Source organism: Hemibagrus wyckioides, linkage group LG09, assembly GCF_019097595.1.
Source record: "Hemibagrus wyckioides isolate EC202008001 linkage group LG09, SWU_Hwy_1.0, whole genome shotgun sequence".
In the NCBI taxonomy this organism is placed as follows: domain Eukaryota; kingdom Metazoa; phylum Chordata; class Actinopteri; order Siluriformes; family Bagridae; genus Hemibagrus; species Hemibagrus wyckioides.
In genome coordinates, this window is record NC_080718.1 from 25983209 (window position 1) to 25989208 (window position 6000).

General features: G+C 37.1%; 1 protein-coding gene across 1 annotated transcript in view; it reads right to left on the reverse strand.

The window, feature by feature from the left end:
• The window catches only part of htr1d (5-hydroxytryptamine (serotonin) receptor 1D, G protein-coupled), a 51771-nt gene extending 49559 nt beyond the window's left edge, over window positions 1–2212 (reverse strand). Inside the window, exon 1 of the mRNA XM_058398469.1 lies at window positions 1805–2212. The gene's annotated coding sequence lies outside the window, so the exon portion shown is untranslated. The remainder of the gene's footprint in view (window positions 1–1804) is intronic.
• Between the last annotated feature and the right edge of the window lie 3788 nt (window positions 2213–6000).

The following is a 6000-nucleotide window of genomic DNA, read 5'->3' on the forward strand; positions in this document are numbered from 1 at the left end:
GCCTAGAGAGAGAGAGAGAGAGAGAGGAAAGGGAGAGATGATTTAACCCAGCTTCACCTGCATCATGATGATAAAGCCAGTGTCTCTCCCAGGGCTGCTCTGCACCAGAATATCAAACCTGCGTAACACGAACGCATGAAGCCTTCCTACTAAAGAAACAAGTAATGTTCTGTAACAGGAAAATAATCAACATCTGGATATAAAGCCCATTTCCTATCACAGCACTTATTGAAGTTCCTCTTGTAACATGAAGTGATGTGTAAATTATTCTTTAACAACATGTCATATTTATCTGTTTATTGTTACCATCATGCCTGACTCTGTGCTTTTGTGCAACTGAGATATCAGAAGAAATAATTTCTGTCTTGTAATGTACACGTGGCAAAAATAAAGGCTGCTTCCTTCCTCATTTATATCTTATATCAAGAGATTGATGTCAAAAATTGTGAAACAAAAACAGCTTGTTGTGCTACCGAGAAATCCAACGTTCTGAAGACTTTCCTGTAGCACCGACACTGGAGACTCCTTCCCGAAAACCTTACATGCGAAACAGTGACATATCAGAAAGATCGCCCGTGACAGATGATGAAACAGGACCAGCTGTTTCTAGAGAAATCCGTCAACGCCGTCACCACTTTCAATACAGAAGCGCAGGAGAGATGTATACCTGTATCACTGCTGCACTCCATCATCAGTTAAACATTAAACACCAGAGCTGAGCACACGTAATGAGGTTCTTTTTTCTTTTCCTGCTCTGACACACCTACTAAACATACACATTAACTGAGCTGAATCAGGCATATAGAAAATCATTCATTCATCACCGGTCAGTCACACCAGGCACGGGGATTAATGCTCCGGGTTCATTCAAACAGATACGGAGCAAAACATAGCAATAATCCTTACAGCTTCGGCTGGTTTATCAAGCAGGAATATCTCTGTAACACTTTCCATATTGGTCACAGATGGATATTATAATGGTTAAAATGCATGACACTTTCTAGCTGTCTTTATTGTTATATCAGTGTTAATTGACATGAAATACACGACACTAATACCAAAGAAATCAGGCACATCTCAAGAGCAGTCATGATATCTCTTACTTCTTCTTTAATAAATGAATTATGACAGAGTGGGGGGAAAAAAACAGAAAACCCCAAAACTAGTGTATAAGTAAAGCATGAAGTCACCTGGCACTGAATTTCTTGGCTATTGGCACTATAATAAAGTCTAATAAACACTGCTTATAATGCATACAGTGATCTGTTAAGAAATGCATTGGACACATTGCTATAAGCTGTAATGCATTTTTTTAATTATTATAAATAAGTTTAGTTTATTATAGATATTTCATGGATTTTGTGTAGATAGGATGTAAAGCTGATGCAGGAACATGGTGATGACACAAAGCAGCCCAAATCACAATAATGTTAATGTTATCTTAAATTTGGAGGTCAGCTTATGTTCTCTGATTTTCCTATAAACACACATCTTACAGCGATTGACTCTGTGCATGAAAGGGTTAAAAAATATAGATATATCTATAAATATAGACTGTGGATTTTTTTTTTGTCAGTGATATGTACACAGACAGGACACATAAAAGGTCCAGGCTGATATTAATAATACTCCAACTTGGGGTAGCTGAGGTAAAACCGTTCCATACAAGTTCTAACTTATTATAAGGTAATAAAGAATATAAGAAGTCAAATAGTTGTTGTTATTAAAACTTATATCTGATCACGGCGGGTGGGAAGATAAAGATCTCCATAATAAAAATGATAATAAAATGACAGACCCCTACCTCCTCGGTTTTGCTGCACTTTTGAGACCCAGTGATCTTACAGCAGGACGCGTTTTACTCACTCCATCAGTCTGAAGCCTCGATCACATTTTACACTTCATCAGTGAGTCCATTACAGAGGAATATCCAGAGCATCGAACACACTGACGGGGGGTTTTTGGTAAATAAAAGTGCCGTGCGTAAACGCCACGCTCCTGCGCCGCACTTCGAAAAGCGACTTTCAGAGCGATTATTAGCGCTTATTAAAAAGCGCAGCAAGAGGAAAGTCGTTTTATAGGCAGAGAGAGAGAGAGAGAGAGAGAGAGAGAGAGAGAGGGGAGTGCACAACGTCCCGTCTCCCGCTTCTTTAGTAAAGTGCCGCGGATGTCGGTTGACGGTGCGCGCTCGCTCAGATCGACACCGGGTCGCGCGCACACAGCCTAAGTTTCGTGGTTTGCCCAGTTTCCTCCCTTTCCTCCCCCCTCCCCTTCTTCGCTCTGTGCGTATTTAAGAGATATAAGACGAACCCGCATTGAAAAGTTGGAAGCGTAATCCGGTTTAAGCCTAGCTGAGACAGATGTGTTCCAGATGTGTAATTACTGGCAAGCGTTTGCTGAAAAGAATCACTTAATCAAGCTCCAAGAAAGAAGCGTGCTGATTCCCGTCTTCATGAAGCTGTCGTTCAGTTTTATCTGTTGATCTACTGAGGGTATGATGAGCTATGATTAGCACAGACATTCCTCTACACTGAGAAAGAACACGCTCCAAACTCAAACAGAAGTCCTTGTATTGGATTGGATCTCTGGAAAACTGGGCATGAGGTAGGAATACAGCCTGGAAGACAGATCAATCCAGGGCTATGTAATTTACCATAGCTGATCTGCCTACTGGTATGCTTGGGGGAACCCGAGAACCGAGAGGAAATCCACACAGACATAATGAGGGTATGAGAACCTCAAACCTGAAGCAACAATGCATCTAAAGAACCTAAAGACTCCTTTATGCACTGCTAGCTAATGCACACACTCCTGTTAGATGTATATAAAATGAAACCAGCTCCCATGTGCATGAAACATGATAAAACCCAACAAATGCTTTCTTTAAGGGCGAACCATTATTATTAAAGATTTAAGCAAGGGTTAAGACGCAAGCAGAGAGCACCGAGCTATAATGATCCGTAATTATAATACAAATGGAACAGGGTTTAGACTTAATGCTAGAAATACCTGATAAGTTGATTACATTGATTCTATGAGACACAGTAAAGGTGAACACTGTAGGGCAACGAACTAATAACGGTGCAGAGCTGGAGACAGCAACAAAACAGAAGACATACTGAAATGTAAACATGTATAGGAAAAGTTTTAAAAAAACATGACCAGAAATGGGTTTATGTTGCAATCCGTTTCCATGTCCTGAATGTTTCCTGTCAGCTTCATCGCATTTCATCATATATCAACAAAATTCCGCGTGTGTGTGTGTGTGTGTGTGTAATAATCCCCCGAGTAGATGAATGTCCATCGGCGATGTGATGGAAATGGTCAAAGTTTAGGAGATTAGAAAATTAGATATTGAAACGATTTCATCTCACTCCACAAAATCTATTTTGAAGTGTCTTATAAACAGAAAAAAAACAAAACAAAACAAACGATCCCGGTACACAGCCGCACACACACACTGCACCAACTGAATCAATCTTCACACTCTGTCTCTTTGCTCACCTTTTTTCCCCCTCTAGTAATTGAACAGCAAAGATTGTCAAGTGCTCACATGCACATACATGAAGAGGAGAGCTTATTTACTGGCCTTGTTTCCCTTTCCTCTTCTTCCTCCTAATGAAGAGACGCCTCAGTTCCCCTGTGTGCTGCAAACAGGAATTTATTTTTAATGGGATCTTTCTTTAGTTTTTTCGTGGGAACACAAGGACCTCTTTGTTGGAGTAATTCGAACGTAAGGAACAAAATGTGGTCTATTGTAGTTATCCTGGACAATCCAAAGACCAATCAGCAGCTCTTTAAAGGTTATTAAGGAAAGAGCAGCTGAAATAAAATGGGGGGCAGAAGCAGGTTAATGTAAGTACAGAACCTCTTTAATTAGAGCAGACAGAACCTGGAATCACGATCCATACTGTACCAGCAAAACGTGCAGGGAATGTAAATTGAGTGGATCATTATCCAAACAAGCTGTTAGAGTAAGGAATGGTTATCCCATCAGGAGACAAAAGAGCTTGTTATTAAAACAAATAACAATCTCTTCTGTCCTCTTTCGTATCTTCAGTAGCACTGGAGACTCCTTACTTTATATATATTATGTTGAGTTATGCTGTAAAAGGAATGAACGCCTTCTGACCAATCAGAATCAAGAATTTAACAGAATTTAATAAAAAAAATTCATTTAGTTGTGTGATAAGTAATATTGATATAGATTTATAGAATAGAGTATACAGTTAAAGCACCCAATGTTAAAATTGATTAAAAAGGTCTTGTTATATGTTAGTAGTAATATATATATATAATAAAAATAATATTATGTTAACTTTCTAAAGTACTCTTAATTATTATTTTAAATGTTAATTATTTTCAGGCTTCTCATGAAGTTCTGAAGATCAGAAGTTAAGATTTAAAAGTAAATGTATTTTCCATGTGTAAAAAAGAGGCTAAAATAATATTATGGCTAAAATAATATAAAAATGAAAAGAAATCTTTCTTTTAAAAAGAAATGTTAATGTCCAGGTCTAAAATATGTAATGTTAAATTCTGAAAAAGAAAATGTATTTATTAATTTATTTGTTTGTTTATTTTTTTTATTATTATTTATTTGAACGCAGAAAGATTTCTCCAGTTAAGGACTATTACATGAAGCATAGAAGAAAAAAATAATAATAAAAGTAAATCTTTCCAAAAAGTGATAATCTGGCACATCTTATTTATTTTTTAGTAATTTTTTATAATTATTATTTTATCTACAGAAAGTGTATGTATGAGAACAGAAGGTTTATGCATGTCTACTGTATTTTACACTACGTTATTGTCTGTAAGAGATGAATGAAGGATGATTGACACAATGCATGAAAGGGTTGAGTCAAGGACGTGAGAAATGATATTTTATTCATCGAGAAATACATTTCTCTTCGGAATCCAATTGCAGCCCTTTGTTACTGATGTTTTCTCAGATACACGATCCACCATTTCATCCACAAAGACACCACGATGCTCACGATATCTTAGAAAAGTGTGTTGTTTAATAATTTCTCACAATATAGACGTACACAGCATATGACAAATCAGATTCAAATGAAAAGCGAACACATCCGGGCAAAAACGTACTGTGCTCATGGTCTCATGGAACGTTCGTTTGATGAATTTCAACCGAAATGTAAATAAAATTGATGTACAGTATACGGTCATTGGCTAGATGAGAGAAAAAGAGACTTCTGACATCTGTAATGTGTGAATTTGACTAAAGATATAAATAAAAATGCAACGAATAAAAAAAATAATCTTTTATTTCATGCAATTATAATTAATTCATTTTCAAATAACTCGAATGTAATAGAAATACGGCAAAAATAATGCTTAAATGATGCGAAGTAACAAAGTACTCACTAATGACTCCAGCCATTTCCAAACCCTGAGCGCAGAATTGTTTGTGAAGAGACAAAAGCTGGAGTTAAAAGCAGGCTCTGGTGTGAGCGTGATATCGTTGACAGGCAAAGAAAGAAAGAAAGAAAGAAAGAAAGAAAGAAAGAAAGAAAATGGAGAACTGTCAGCGTGATATCTGCTGTCCCTGATAAAAACGACTCCTGCGCCGAATCAGCTCTGAACCTTTACCCCAAACTCGGATCTGGAGACCAGTGAACCGATTCGAATCAGTGAATCAATACAGTATACATCCTGTTTCGACAGGTTTTAAACCAACAGCCCAATATATCGTTCTGTGCTGGAAGAAAAAATGAACTAAATAAACATAACCTTCTCACAAAGAAAGCGAATGATGCTTCTTACGGCTAATTTGCACAGTCGTATTTGGACGCTTGAGATGCTAGTTTGCTGTGATCAATTAGAGGAGAATGAATTACTAGATTCGTTTAATTTTAAACAAATCGAATAGAATTTTCTTTCGCACTAAATTGAAGACTCGTTTGCCGTGTTACGTTTTTTTTTCATCGATCTTCTTCGTGGCTACCAAATGAACTTGGCTTATTAAAATATACTATA